Source organism: Mustela lutreola, chromosome 2 (assembly GCF_030435805.1).
Source record: "Mustela lutreola isolate mMusLut2 chromosome 2, mMusLut2.pri, whole genome shotgun sequence".
NCBI classification, from domain to species: Eukaryota; Metazoa; Chordata; class Mammalia; order Carnivora; family Mustelidae; genus Mustela; species Mustela lutreola.
The window spans coordinates 197,586,384-197,601,771 of NC_081291.1; the positions used below are offsets into that span (position 1 = coordinate 197,586,384).

Here is a 15,388-nt window from a genome sequence, read left to right on the forward strand (position 1 = left end):
CTCTCTGCCTGCCTCTCTGCCTACTTGGGATCTCTCTCTCTCTCTCTGTCAAATAAATAAATAAAATCTTTAAAAAAATAAATAAAGTATGAGAAATATGATGGCTTATGCTTGTCCCCAGCCATATTTTCTCTCAGACATTTCTGTTAACCCAATTTTATGAAAGCACATAGGCCAACTTGATTTGGAAAATTCTATTCAAGAGTGTGGGCACAGGACAGAGCAATGGAGAGAAGAGGGTAGAAAGTAATCATGGTTATGAACTTTAATTTGAAGTACTTAATGGGTGGCCTAGGAATAATCAAAAGTAACTAGCTAACAATATTTAAATATAATTCCCATTGTATTTATTTAGTTATTTTTAATGAGGGGAAGCTTTTCAGAAGAAAATATTAAGTCACTGACATAAAAACAAAAAACACAAAACCCTGCCATCTCTACTTCCACTCAAATGATTGAGGTTGATTTTTTAAAAATAGAATACATCCTTTTAAAAAATCCAAAGTATATTTTCTGGCATTGAGAAACATTTTACTGCTTATAAGACTCTACCACAATTCTCTGCTCACACAAAACACGGTTTTGAAATGAGTTCATTTTTTATTTTTATTTTTATTTATTTATTTATTTATTTTTATTAATTTATTTATTTGACAGAGACTCCAAGAGAGGGAATACAAGCAGGGGGAGTGGGAGAGGGAGAAGCAGGCTTCCCGCTGAGCAGGGAGCCTGATGTGGGGTTTGATCCCAGGGCCTAGGGATCATGACCTGAGCCAAAGGCAGATGCCTAATGACTGAGCCACCCAGGTGCCCCATGAGTTCATTTTTTAAAAGATTTTATTTATGAGAGAGAGAGTGTGTGCACCCATATATGTGCAGACATGAGTGGGGGAGAGGCACAAAGAGAGGGAAAAGAAAGCTCTCGCTGGGAGCCTGATATGGAGCTCCATCCCAGGACCCTGAGACTGTGACCTGAGCCAAAGTCTGATGCTTAGCTGACTGAGCCACCCAGGCTCCCCAAGAGTTTATTTTCTTAAAAAAATTAAAGTGCTTATACAGAGCTAGCCAAAACAAGTCTCTACAGATTGGCTAGATTAAGTGGCTGGGAGTGCTGTAACTCCAGAGTGACTTGCAGGGGAATCCAGTAGAAAGGAATGGAGACCCTGGGCTTAGGTAATGCAGCATTACTCTTACGGTTATGGAGTTATTCCACATGTGCTATAGAAACTGATTTTGTAGCTACATCCTTGTAGGTGGAGATACTATAGTCAAATGGTGTTTCCTTTTTGACTTAAATGCTATAGAAACGTAGCAATTATGCTAAAGATAAATGGCATTGGCTAATTGCTTTATTCCCCAAGTTGTGTTGGTAAATTGAAATTTTTTTTAAGATTTTATATATTAAGATTAAGATTATATATTAAGATTTTATATATTTATTTGAGAGAGGAAGAGAGTGAGAGTGAAAGAGAGCATGAGCAGGGAGGAAGAGTGGAGGGATTGGGTGAAGGAGAAGCAGACTCCCTGCTGAGCAGAGAGCCTGACTCGGGACTCGATTCCAGGAACCTAAGATCCTGAACTAAGCCGAAGGCAGATGCATAACCTACTGACCCACCCAAGCTCCAGGTAAGTTGAAATTATCTTGTAAAGATCATCATTTTTTTAAAATATTTCAGATAAACTCAATATTTTAATGCAAACATTGATTCTTTTGAAATTTGAATTTTTATATCCTAACATATCCTGTAAGTATGAATTCTTTTTATGTCTGGCTGAAGCTCAGATTTCTTTTTTATAATTTATAGTGGAGTTTTTGGTGTGAGCTTGGTCCTGGAGTCAACTTAAGATGTGAAAAATCACATGTAGTCAACATTGTCTTTGAAAATCCCTTAAATTGCTAATAAAATAGACTCCATGGTAAACCATATTAGCATATAATCTCCCATATGTAGGGTCCAGTGCAGTCAGTTTTCCTTTAACTTTGGACCAGATTTTGCTCTTCAAATAACATAGTTTGCTTAAGTTTAAGACCACATTGTTAAAAAATGTATATATTTAGATATTAGAATTACATCGCAATGAGGGAGATATTCACAACACTAGGAGCTCCTGAGAAAAAAATAATTGAGGAAACAATAGATAAAATCAACCAAACTATTTTTTTGTTTGTTTGTTTATCTTATATAGTACCTCTTAGTATGCTAGGACTGCCATAACAATCACATAGACTGGGTGGCATGCACAACAGAAATTTATATTCTCCTAATTCTAGAGGCTAGAAGTTTGTGATCAGGGGATCATGGGGTTGGTTTCTTCTAAGACTTTTCTGTTTTTCTTATAGATGACCCTCTTTTTTTGTGTGTCTTTACGCATCTTCTCTCTGTGTATATATGTGTCTTAATTTCCTCTTCTTCCTGGATCAGAGCCCATTCTAATGACCTCATTTAACCTTAATTACCTTTGTAAAGACCATCGCTCCAAATATAGTTGCATTCTGAGTTAAGGGGAGTTAGGACTTTAATCTATGAGTCTGGGGAGGATACAATTCACCCAATAATACAGTAGAATGTAATTATATTGTGTCTGATTATATTAGGCACATTTCTGATGTACTAGAAGATCAGGAAGCCTAGCAATCAGATTATTTCTGTGACCTGCAGAAAAAGGCCACCAACGCTACTATTATCTATCTCTACCTCCATCCCCTCTACGACAAACACCACCATCACCACCATCATCTCCTTCATCAAAACAACATGGCCACCTCTCTACTACCATCGCCATTACTTCTGCCATCACCTCATTCCCACTCTATAATAACTACTCAGGGTAATTCAGCCTTAAATTCTAGAAGACCTCAGATATGGGTTTGTACTGTCGACCAAGTCAAAAAGTTTCCATGGAATAGATCAGATACATCAGAGCTTCAAACTGAATTCTAAAATAATACAGAAAATATCTCCTGGTTAGTGACAGCTTTTCTAATATGACACTAATATCATAAATTATAAGGGAATGTACTGACATATTTAATGACATAAAATCCAGCATCTTTGGCATGTCAGAAATACCACAAATAAAATTCAAACAATAACAAGTCTAGAGATTTTGTTTATTACACACTTGTGAAAAAGGGTTAATTAAGTACATTTATAGGTTAGAGTAAAGACGCCTAGTGCTACAACTTACTGATATGGAAAATCTTGGAGATAATTAGGTTTGGGGAAGAGACCAATAATTTTATTCAGGGAGTACTAGATTTGAGTGCTTTTACATCATACAAGAGATTCTACGTAGATAATTGTATATCATATTTATGTTAAACAAAAGACATTCAAATTATTATTTTTTGCTATTAAGATTTTATTTTTAATATGCCATGAAAATCTTGATTTTATATTTTTAAGATATGTTCCCAGGTGCATCTCTTAATGCTCCAAGTTTTACCATTTTGCTCCCATTTTCTTTGGGAAATGGGATTTCTTCCATTTTCTTGATCCAATAAAAGATGCTGGATATAGTTCTGTCCTCCTCTTTTTATATTATAATATTAAATATAACCTTAGTTACCATATATCTCTATCTGATTAGAAAAAAAAATCCTTTACAAATATTAGAAACCTGGTTTTGAAATGTTTCCATTGGTTTTTAACCCAATCAGCATTTTGCAGGTTTAAAAAAAAAAAAAACACACACACAGCAGTTTGAACTTATACCTTACTACTTAATACAATTCTGCTGAAGAAAGGGTAAGATTGAAGAAAAGTAACTGTTCCATTTTTTCATTGGCCTCAAAAGTTTACACTGCCCAAAAGGATACATCAAAATGAAACCCAAAATGACTATTTTGAAACTTAGACAACTATCAATTTTTACCTCAAGCAGACAACGTGAACAAGAAACTAACTGTATTTACATATAGTAACTATAATTGTACGGCTTCTTAAATCATCTAAGAAGGGTCTTACATTCAATAATCAAGAAATAATTTTAAATTAGTAGTTATTTTCACTTAAAAAGATGGTATCCCTTTTTCCACATGTATTTCTCATGAAAGAATGTGTTTTCTTACACAAATGTTATACATATTTGAAGCAACAACAATAGTCAGCAAAAATGTGACATTTCTGTTTACAGTTGCTCCAAAATATTTTTCAGTTTCACAAAGCCATTATCCAGTGCCGCCGCAAAATAGAGACTGGAGATTCTAGATAGCAAATGTTATTTCTAAAACCAATGTTAAGTCAGAAAAATGTAAAATAGGCATGACCCTAAATTTCTGGATCTAGTAAACTAAGAATAAACGCCTAAGAAAAGTTTCCTACTATTTTCTGAAAGAAATAAAGAGGTTTTTGTTTGTACAATATTCTGTTTTTTTTTTTTTAAGATTTTATTTATTTATGAGAGAGAGAGGGGGGGGAGAGAGCAAGCACAGGCAGACAGAATGGCAGGCAGAGGCAGAGGGAGAAGCAGGCTCCCTGCCGAGCAAGGAGCCCGATGTGGGACTCGATCCCAGGATGCTGAGATCATGACCTGAGCCGAAGGCAGCTGCTTAACCAACTGAGCCACCCAGGCGTCCCAATATTCTGGTTTTTGATTGTACAATATTCTATGTGCTGTATGGATATGCAATTTAAATAGGTATATGCTGTGTCCATCTCTGCCCTATTTCCTATAGCTCTCCCTTTCCACCCACAACAATATACTATCTTTTACCGAGTTATAGACATTAACCTAAATCATCCCACATGGTCCAAGGGAAGAGTTAACGTAATACATGGATGTAAAACATGACAGGAAAAAAGTCCTTTTCAATCTCCTCAAAAGAAAAATGTTTGTATCACAAGTCCCTCAGGAAACACTAATGTCTTTAATTTTTGATAGTGTCTTTTTCCTGATACTATACTTGAATGTGGTTGTCTTAGTCAGCTAGTGCTGCTATAATAAATTACCATAGAATGCATGGGGTAGAAACAACAGAAATTTATTTCTCATAGTTCTGGAGGCTGGAAGTCCAAGATTAGGATGCCAACACGGTTCTGGTGACAACCCTCTTCCAGATAACAGACTGATGACTTGTATCTTCACATAGTAAAGAGAAGGTCAGAAAGTTCTCTGTGGCTCCTTTTATAGGCACTAATCTAATTCATGAGGGCTGTACTCTCATGATCTAATCACCTCCCAAAGTCCTCACCTCCTAATAACATCATTCTGGAGGTTAGGATTTCAGCCTATGAATCCTGGGGGGACACAAACATGCAGTCCCTAGTAGTGGTTCCAGCTTCTGCAGGACTCTTCCCCCACCACTTCTCCTTGAGTTCCAGCTTCTGGAACTTGTCCAATTAACATCTGAATCAATATTCATAATTTGGCTAATTTTCTGAAGTCCTTGAAGATTTTCTTGACCTGTTGGTAGCAATCCTGGGAGCAGTGAAAGATTCTGCTGACGGATATATCTCATGTCAGCCAATGTTGACTTCATAAAAGTTCAAGGGCAAGTCCTACAGTCGTTGCAGCTCTAGCCACTGCTCAGAACTGAGGAAACCAGTTCTCACTATCTGAGGAAGTCAACCATAACCTGACTTTCTCTTTCTAGCACTTCCCAACAAAAAATACTTGTATGGTTGCAAACAAGCCACAAACTGGGAGAAGACATTTACAAAACATATATATGATAAAAGACATGCAATGCATGCAAAATACACAAAGTACTCCTTTTTAAAGAAGATTTTATTTATTTTGAGAGAGTGTGTACACATGAGCGGTGGGAGGGGCAGAGGCAGAGGGAGAGACAGAATCTCAAGCAGACTCCACACTGAACATGGAGCCTGACACAGGGCTCGATCTCATGACCCTAAGATCTTGACCTGACTCAAAATCAAGAGTTAGACACTTAACTGACTGAGCCACCCAGGCACCGCTTATATGACCCTTAAAACTTAACAATAGGAAAGCAAATAATTAAAAAGTGGGCTAAAGAGACACCTGGTAGCTCAGCTAGTTAAGAGTTTGCCTTTGGTTCTGGTCATGATCCCAGGGTCCTGGGAATAAACTCCACATCAGGGTCTCTGCTCAGTGGGCAGCCTGTCTCTCCCTCTCCTTCTGCCACTCTCCCTGCTTGCACTCACTCTTTCTCTCTCTCTTTCTGTGTCAAATAAATAAATAAAATCTTTGGGAAAAAATAGTGGGCTAAAGATCTGAACCAACACCTCACCAAAAAGATATACAGATGGCAAATAAGCATTTGAAATGATGTTCTACCTCATATGTCATTGGGGAATTATAAATTAAAATAATGATGAGATACTACCACGCATCTATCAGAACACAAAAAGTCCAAAACACAGATAAGACCAATGTTGGTTAAGATGTGGAGAAAAAGAGACTCTCATTCATTGTTGGTAGGAATACAAAATGGTACAGCCCCTTTGGAAGACAATTTGGTGGTTTCTTATAAAACTAAACATGCTCTTATTATATGATACAGCAATTGTACTTCTTGATATTTACCCAATGGAGTTGAAAATTTATGTTCCCATAAAAACTTGCACAATGAATGTTTATGGCAGCTTTATTCATAATTGCCAAAAACTGAAAATAACAGAGATCCTTTAGTAGGTGAGTGGATAAATAAATGGCATTGCACTCAGAAAATGGAATATTATTCAGTGCTAAGAAGAAATGAGCTTTCAACCCACAAAAAAACATAGAAAACTATGAAAACGTATTATTAAGTGAAAGATGTCAGTTTGAAAAGGTTTCATGCTGTATGATTCCAACAGTATGACATTCTAGAAAAGGCAAATCTATAGAGACAGTGAAAAGATCAGTGGTTGCCAGAGGGAAGGAGAGGGAGGAGAGATGAATAGGTAGGAAACTGAGAATTTTTCAGGCAGGGAAACTAATCTGTGTGATACTGAATATGTGACCTCATACATTTGTCAAAACTTATAGAATAGTATAACATGGAGAAGGAGCCCTAATGTAAACAAAAGAGTTTAGTTAATAATAAAGACTGTATCAATATCGATTCATAAATTGTAACAAATGTATCATACCAATGCAAGAAGTTGATGGAAACCATGAATGGGGGGAGGAGAAATATAGGGAACTCTGTCAATGTCTGCTCAATTTCTCTGTACACCTGAAACTAAAGCCTATTAGTAATTTTTAAAAAAATATTTGACAAAGTAAAAAAGTACTTTACAGCTCTCTCTGGGTTGTATAAATCAGCTCATTGACATGATTTCATTGGCCTATATTCACAAGGCTAACCTGTTGCAAATGCTCTTATTGCATCTTCAAAAGGTTTTTACTGAGAGTTTCCTAATGTACCATTTGGTTGTTGTTGGGCTAGTGGTGGTCACTGGAGTCTGCACTGGCTTCCATGCAGGTTTCTCTTGTTCAGTTGCACAAGGAGGTGCAGGTTCAGAATATCCTGTCCGTGATGCTAGAGCAGTGGGTACAGATCAGAAGTGGGAATCCGAGCAGAGACAGCAGTTGGACTTGAGCCAGAGTCACTAGTGTGGATGAACCAACTGGAACAGTGGTCTTAGGATTTGGTCACTGGGTTGTAGCTGAAGCAGGTATTATATCAGTGTTTTGGGATTTGTCCTCAGAACCATCATGAACTTCTCCTCATTTTGAGTATATTCTTTGAGGAGAGTTAACATCATTAAGAGCATCATCATCATTAAGGGCCTTGTCTACAGAAATTGGTTTTTTCCCACTACTCTAAATGCATCCTTCACCTTCAGTGTTGTTACTACAAAGCTGCAGTCAACTCCACTGGGTCCAGTTGCTGGCACTACACTGAATTCTAGAACCAAAGTCCTGACTGATCCTGGAGCCCCCAGTCCATATCACATTCCTGGAGACAATCCCCCCAACTCCCCATGTCACAGTACATTGTTCAGGTCTCTAGAAAGCTCTCCTCTCGGACCCCTGCTGCACACAACCCAAACTGTCTCTTAAATGGCAATAGAATCAGTATTTCTTGGTTTGAAAAGATAAAAAGGAAGGAAAAAATTCCCCATCAGTATGTTAGTTTTCATCCCCTTAAAATAAGAGAGATTTTTTAAAAGATTTTATTTATTTATATGAAAGAGAGAGAGAGATCACAAGTAGGCAGAGAGAGAGAGGAGGGGAAGCAGGATCCCTGCTGAGCAGAGAGCCTGATGTGGGGCTCAATCCCAGGACCCTGGGATCATGACCGAGCTGAAGGCAGAGGCTTTAACCCACTGAGCCACCCAGGTGCCCCGAGAGATTTTCAATTAGAGAGGCATAATTCACACTGGAGAAATTATATCATACCATATTTTATTTTTTTTAAGATTTTATTTATTTATTTGACAGAGATCACAAGTAGGCAGAGAGGCAGACAGAGAAAGAGAGAGAGAGGAGGAAGCAGGCTCCCTACTGAGCAGTGAGTCTGATGTGGGGCTCGATCTCAGGACCCTGAGATCATGACCTGAGCTGAAGGCATAGGCTTAACCCACTGAGCCACCCAGGCACCCCAATCATACCATATTTTAAAAAACAAAATTTAACTATTAAAAGTGGTTTTAAAATCACCTTCCTGTTTTTTGACATTTAGCAGCTGGGAAATAATAATACCCAAATGCATACACAATGAAGGCTTAGGGAAGAACAGATCCAATCAGGAGTTTAGTTTTAGCCAATCTATGTGTAAATTACTTGTAGATATCTACATGGAGTTGTTGAGTAGGTAGACATTAATTTTAAAATTGTTTCCCAGATGGCATGAAAGTCATGGAACTAAATGGCATTATCTAGAAAGTGAATGTACAGAGACGGAAAAAAAAATTATTTGGGAAAGACCAACTTAGAGATTTTCAAGACAGAACCAGATATTACGAAGTTGCCTGGTAAGGAGTGGCCAATGAGAGAGATGTCAATCTATCTCCAAGAAGAGTCCTTGGCAAGGAGTAAAGGAAGTGTTTCAAGGAGGAAAGGATAATTATTTGTGTCAAAAGCTACAAAATCATTTGTGTAAGCCAAAAGGTGCTTTTAGGTAAGGCAACAACAGGACTGAGAATTGACTTGGATTTGGCTGCATGGAGGTCACTGGTGACTTTGAACAAACAGTTCTTGTGGATGGAAAGAGACAGAAGCAGATTTGGAGTAGATTCAAGGGAGTGTGGGAAAACAGGAAGCATAGAGAACGTGTACAGGCAATTGTATTTAAGAGGTTACATGGCAAAGGGAAGCAGGGAAATGGAAAATGGACCTGAAGATGTGAAACCAAGGGGAGTTTACTGTCCTTTTGTTGTTGTTGATGGAAGAGGGAGGGGACAATTGCAGGCATGAAGTCTTTGAGCAGGGGAGCGATGATGAGAGTCAGTACACCAGAGGAGGAGTTGACTTTAAGGCAAAGCACTACCCATGATATTCAACCACAGGGGGAATAAAAGGTATATGATTACAGATACAGGCTAGCAGATGGATAAGAAACAAGACCATCAGTTAAGAATGAGGAAGAGGGATGAGGTGTTGAAGGCTTTTATAGAGAAGAGACTATGCATAATAGCTTTGGGAGAGGGAGAGACTGAACTGACTCATAGATATCCCACAAACTCTCCTCTTAGGCAAGTCACATACCTGTCTAAAGGATTCTCAGACAGAGAAAATAATTTGGGGACTTTTTGTAGAATTTACTTTCATTGGAAAAAAGTGAGAAGTCCCAATTCATTTTCATTCTTCATGAGCTGTATCCAAAAGTTCTAAGCTCCAAAATTTTCTTTCTTCATTGTCCTACAGAATTTTGGGGTTGTTGTTTACTTCAACTAAGAATACAACACCATTTAAATTTATTTCTCTTTAAATCTGTCCTTATAGAGCAACTCAAGAAACCAGAAACCTTGAAGGTGAGTCATAGAAGGATGCTTTTTTTCAGGACTAACTGATTAAAACCACAGTCTTAATTAAAGTATCCCATCTCTGATCTACAACTGTCCTGGCATATGACACAAGATATCATCTTATCCTAGAACCATTCCAATGAGAAAATGTTTCCTATAATATGCCAAAATAATGATTATTTAAACTTGGAAAATATTGCTGATTTGTTAAAATATCTGTCAGTGACCACCTAACACAGAAAAAAAAAAAAAGACAAAAATAAAACTTTTTGAAAAAAATACTTTTTTCCTTCTACCCTTTTAGGTTCTTGGCTGAATCTCATAACAAAAGTCAGGTTAACAAGAGAAAATCATATAAATTTGTTTACTATAAGTTTTATATGACACAGGAGCCTTCAAAAGAAAGTGAAGATCTGGGGCAGTTGGGTGGCTCATTTGGTTAAATGTCAGACTCTTGATTTCAAGTCAGGTCATGATCTCAGGGTGATGGGATTGAATCCCATGTTAGGCTCTGCCCTCAGCAGGGAGCCTACTTGAGATTCTCTCTCTCCCTCTCCTTCTGACCCTCCCCACTCTGCATTCTCTGTCTCTCTCTTTCTCTCTCTCTCAAAATAAATAAATAAACCTTAAAGAAGAAGAAGAAGAAGAGGAAGAAGAAAAGGAAGAAGAAGGGAAAGGAGAAGGAGAGGGAAATGGAGAGAGAGAGAGAGGGAAAAGACTTCTTCAGAGCCTTATCCCAGCCGGCAGAAGGGAATTCCCTCCCCTCCACCCACCTCCAGCCTTCCTGTTTTACCTCAAAAGGCAAAAACAAAACAGAACTCCCCCCGCCAAACATAGTTAACAGGGGTTAGGACTTCAAGGAAATAGATACATATATCTTTAGCCATGGAAGGGAGTCCAGGGTAGTAGGTAGGAGAAGATCTACCACTAGAGAAAAACTTGTGGAGGTCACAGTCCAAGGACAAAGGCCAACTAAAATGATGAAATTTAAATTTGAATTCCCCCTTGATGGGGATCACACCTCCACACCAGCAGGGTTCCATTCTAACAGGGCATGACAGCTGTAAGTTCTGCAAGGAACAGGCTTTTTCTGAGGTGGCATACTTAGGGAAGCCCAGTGCCAAGTGGGAAAATAAAACACAGACCCTAGAGGAATTTGAAGCTTCTGGCATCTATTACAACAGCAAAAATTAACATAAAGCCTCACACTAATGGCTTATTTACCTCAGTTTTAATTATTCATGCATATCATTTTCACCTTTCAACAAAAAAATTACAAGGCCTACAAGGCAAGAAAAAACACAGTCTAAAATGATAGGCGTACCTGGGTGGCTCCGTCAGGTAAGCATCTGACTCTTGATTTCGGCTCAGGTCGTGATTTCAGGGTCCTGAGTTGGAACCCTGAATCCTGAGTTGGGCTTTGTGCTCAGCGAGGAGTCTGATTCTCTCCTTCTCCCTCTTCCTGTGTCCTTCCCCCGCCAGTCACACCCTCCAATCAATCAATTAATCTTCAAAATGACAAACCAAATGTTAGAACCAGCTTCAGATATGACCCAGCCATAGGGATTATCATGCAGAGAATTTGAAATAATTATGATTAGCCTTTCTGCTGTCCAGAGAGGTCCACAGAGCATTGTCTGGTTCCCATTGTAACTTAAAGAGAAACTTTCATAGTGTCTGGAGCCTTGATGTCCTGCAAATGAAGGGGGAGGATGTCCTCAAGTTCCTTACAGCAGGAACCCATTCAGGTGGCACTGACTTTGAGTTCCAAATGAAACAGTACATCCACAAAAGGAAAGCTGATGGCATCTCTATCATCTGAAGAGAACCTGAGAGAAACTTCTGCTGATGGTTCATGCCACTGTTGCCATTGAAAACCCAGCTGACGGCAGTGTCCTATGGCCTGAGAATATGGGCCAGAAGGCTGTACTGCCATTGGAGCCAATCCTATCACTGGTCACTTCCTTCTGGAACCTAGAACCAGATCCAGGCAGTCTTCTGGGAACTGAAACTTCTGGTAATAACTGACCCCAGGGCTGATGATCAGCCTCTCACAGAAATGTCTTATGTTAACCTGCTGACCACCGTTTGGTGTATCACAGACTCTCCTCTGCACAGTGACACTGCCTTCCTGGGCAACAAGGGAGCTCACTCAGTGGGTCTGACGCGGTGGCAACTGGCCAAAGAAGTTCTGCACATGCGCGGCACCATCTGTGAACCTCCACAGAGGGTCATGTCTAATTTCTCCTTTTACAATTCTGAAAAGAGATTGTAAAGGAAAAGCAAAAGGGCACCTGGGTGGCTGTGGGTCAAATGTCAGACTCTGGGTTTTGGCTCAGGTCATGATCTCATGGGTCATGAGATTGAGCTCCTGTGAGGGCCTCTGCTCAGCAGAGAAACAGCTTGAAGATTTCTCCCTCTATCCCTCCCCCCACTCATGTGCACGTGCTCTCTCTCTCTCAAATAAATAAATAAATAAATAAATAAATAAATAAATAAATCTTATTTAAAAAAAAAAAAAAGAAGAGCAGATCACTGCTGAGAAGGCTATGTGACTAAGAAGGAATTTCAGGGTGAATGGACTGCTCCAGCTCCCAAGTTCACTGCTCTTCAACCCAAGGTCACAGGCTGGTCTGACCGCCTGCAGGTGTCCTCTGTGCCTACCCAGCAGTTATCCACTGAAGACTGAAGCTCTCAGCCTGAGAGCTGGTCTGAGAACTGGTCTGCAGCTCCCACTGCTCTGGCCACTCAATGGTTAAGAACAACCACTGAGGGGTCTTAAGTTGTTCATCCACAGACTCTCAAGCGGAAAATGGAAATAAGGTTGACAGAAAATAAAGTTTCTTTAAAAAATTCTTTAATAAAATAAAATAACTAATTAATATTGTAGCAGACCTAATGGAAAAAGTGGACCATATGCAAGAAGGTAGAGGTAATATAAGCAGAGAGAGGGCAAATCTAAGAACGAATAAAAAAAGAAATGCAAGATATCAAAAACACTCTAAAATAATTGAAATATGTCTGCTATGGGCTCATTGGTAGACGTGACATGACCAAGGAAAGAATGAGTGAGCTTGAAGATAGATCAATAGAAATAACTGAAAGAATCTAAGGGTTAAAAGAGACATTAAAAACTGTCTAGTGTATTTACTCATTTTTCTTCCTGGAAAAATTGGATTAAAAATACATTCTCTTTTCTGATGGGATGTCAATGATGTCAACAATCATTTAACTCTTGCCGCCAAGACTTGCAAATAGAAGCATATAATTTAATAGAACTAGCTTAGGTGAAACAACTTTAGGCATTTAAATACCATTTGCCTCTAAAATGCAGTGCAATATACAAATTATAGGCAGTTATAGTTTAATAGAATTAGAACAGGATCCTACATTTTTTCCACTATTTTACAGCACCCTGACCACATTTCTTTAATATATTTTTGTTGTCATTCTTTGACTAAATGCCCTACATTCTTTATGCTATAGCTTTTACACTTGTCTACTGCTACTTTGATCTTTTCTAGGATTAAGTATCAGTTGTCAAACACTGAAATTAAAAGCTCTTATTAATGGCCTTGTCTCTTTGGATTTTAGTATTTAACATCCCTTCGGTCAGTGTTCAATTTCAGTTCGGCTGTTGCTGTTTGCACATTTTCATAACTTGTTTCCAGAGAGTCATTATGTTGAAACATTGAAGGTCAAGTTGCTGCTAAATGGATTTTTTAATATATATTGTAATGTCAGAAGAAGAATAGTGTAACAGTTTGAGATTATTAGCTTTACCTACTTTCATTGACTGAAATTGGAATTTGAGCTCATATTTACATATTTCACATGCTCGTATTTCATTTCTCATATGTGTAAAATTCTGTGCTGGTGTTGAGGTGGCTAAGAAAAGACTGCCTTGTCTTCAAGGCATGATTAGGTTATAACTGTATCTTAGAATTACCTTGGAAGCTTTTTAAAAATTCTGTCATTCAGGCCTGTTTGATGTGGGGCCTGTTTGCATTGGGGTTCAAGTACCGATATTTTCAAGAGTTCCCTCAAATAATTTTAGTGTGTAATCAAGGTTAAAATTATTGAACAATATAGTAAGAGAAATATCATGCAGAAAGATTTGAAAGTGATAGATAAGAAAGTTGCATGCACACACATACACACGCTTGTGAGATTTCAGAGGACAAGGAGTTCATTTTCAATGGAGAAATCAGCAATAAGTGTTTCTGAGTGTAAAGGACTGTAAAGATTTTGGAGAGTACTACCTGACTAAGTGGAGATGCATGTCTGGCAGGAGCGCACTATGACTGAAAAAGAAAAAAAAAATGTACTTGGCAATGACCTTTTTGGATTCAGAAGAGAATACTGCCTTGAATTGTTGAGATAGAGATCTCAAACTGAGAAGGCCTTAAAAATTCAGGGTGAATTTTAGACTGCTATCATTATAAGGTATTTCTTTTTCTTTTTTTTTTTTTATAATTTTTTATTTTTTTAATAAACATATATTTTTATCCCCAGGGGTACAGGTCTGTGAATCACCAGGTTTACATACTTCACAGCACTCACCAAAGCACATATCCTCCCCAATGTCCATAATCCCATCCCCTTCTCTCAAACCCCCTCCCCCCAGCAACCCTCAGTTTGTTTTGTGAGATTAAGAGTCACTTAATAGGGTTTTTTTTTTTTTTTGTATTATTTAAGTGTGCAGAAATGTAAATCCATGATCCTATTACCTAGCTCAAGAATTAAACATTATCAATGCATTTAAAATCTGGGTGCTTCCTTCCCTGATAATAACCCTTTGCAGAGGTAATTATCACCCTGAATTTGGTGTTTATGATTGTCATGCCTTTTTTAACATTTTAGAACACAGATGCTTATGTTCCTAAACAAAATATATTTTCCAGTTAAAAAATACATTATAAAGTATGGAAGAGAATAAATATGGCATAATGAAAAAGGTGTTTCAGGATATTGGGCCTCACAGCAATATAGAGGAATCATGAAGGGAGGACTGGTTTCTGGGAGTGGAGCTGTTGTTTCATGGAATTAGACCCTGTGGACCATTTCCTCATTGCGAGAGCACCCTCCTCCCTAGCCTTCTCCTGTACCTCCCTTTTGACTTTGTCTCTACCTCTCCCTTCTTTCTCGGTCTCTTCCATGGCATCCATTTTTTGTCTACTTCCTATAGCTCTTACTTTGTTGGGTAGACTTTCAGGTCCATAGTACCAAAATTCTGATGACTTCCAAGTTTGTTTGATCAACACGTGTGGCTCCTCAGCTCCAGGCCTATGTTGCTAATTGCCTGTGGTTATCAAGCTTCACAGCCATTTCCATCATGTCCAAAATCAATCTTAGTGACATCTTACTCTTCTCCTGCTTTATTCATCCCCTTTTTAATGTATTTCCTCTCCCTTTACTTTCATCTCTGCCAATGATCCCCAAGATTTGTCTTCTTACCCAAGCTAGAAAACTGGGAGTCTTTCCCACAGAACTTTCTAAACATCCGT

At 38.4% G+C, this 15,388-nt stretch overlaps 1 pseudogene; it reads left to right on the plus strand.

Moving 5' to 3' along the window:
* The first annotated feature begins 7,242 nt into the window (after nt 1–7,242).
* On the plus strand, nt 7,243–12,663 carry LOC131825668 (small ribosomal subunit protein uS2-like; annotated as a pseudogene).
* The last annotated feature ends 2,725 nt before the right edge of the window (nt 12,664–15,388 follow it).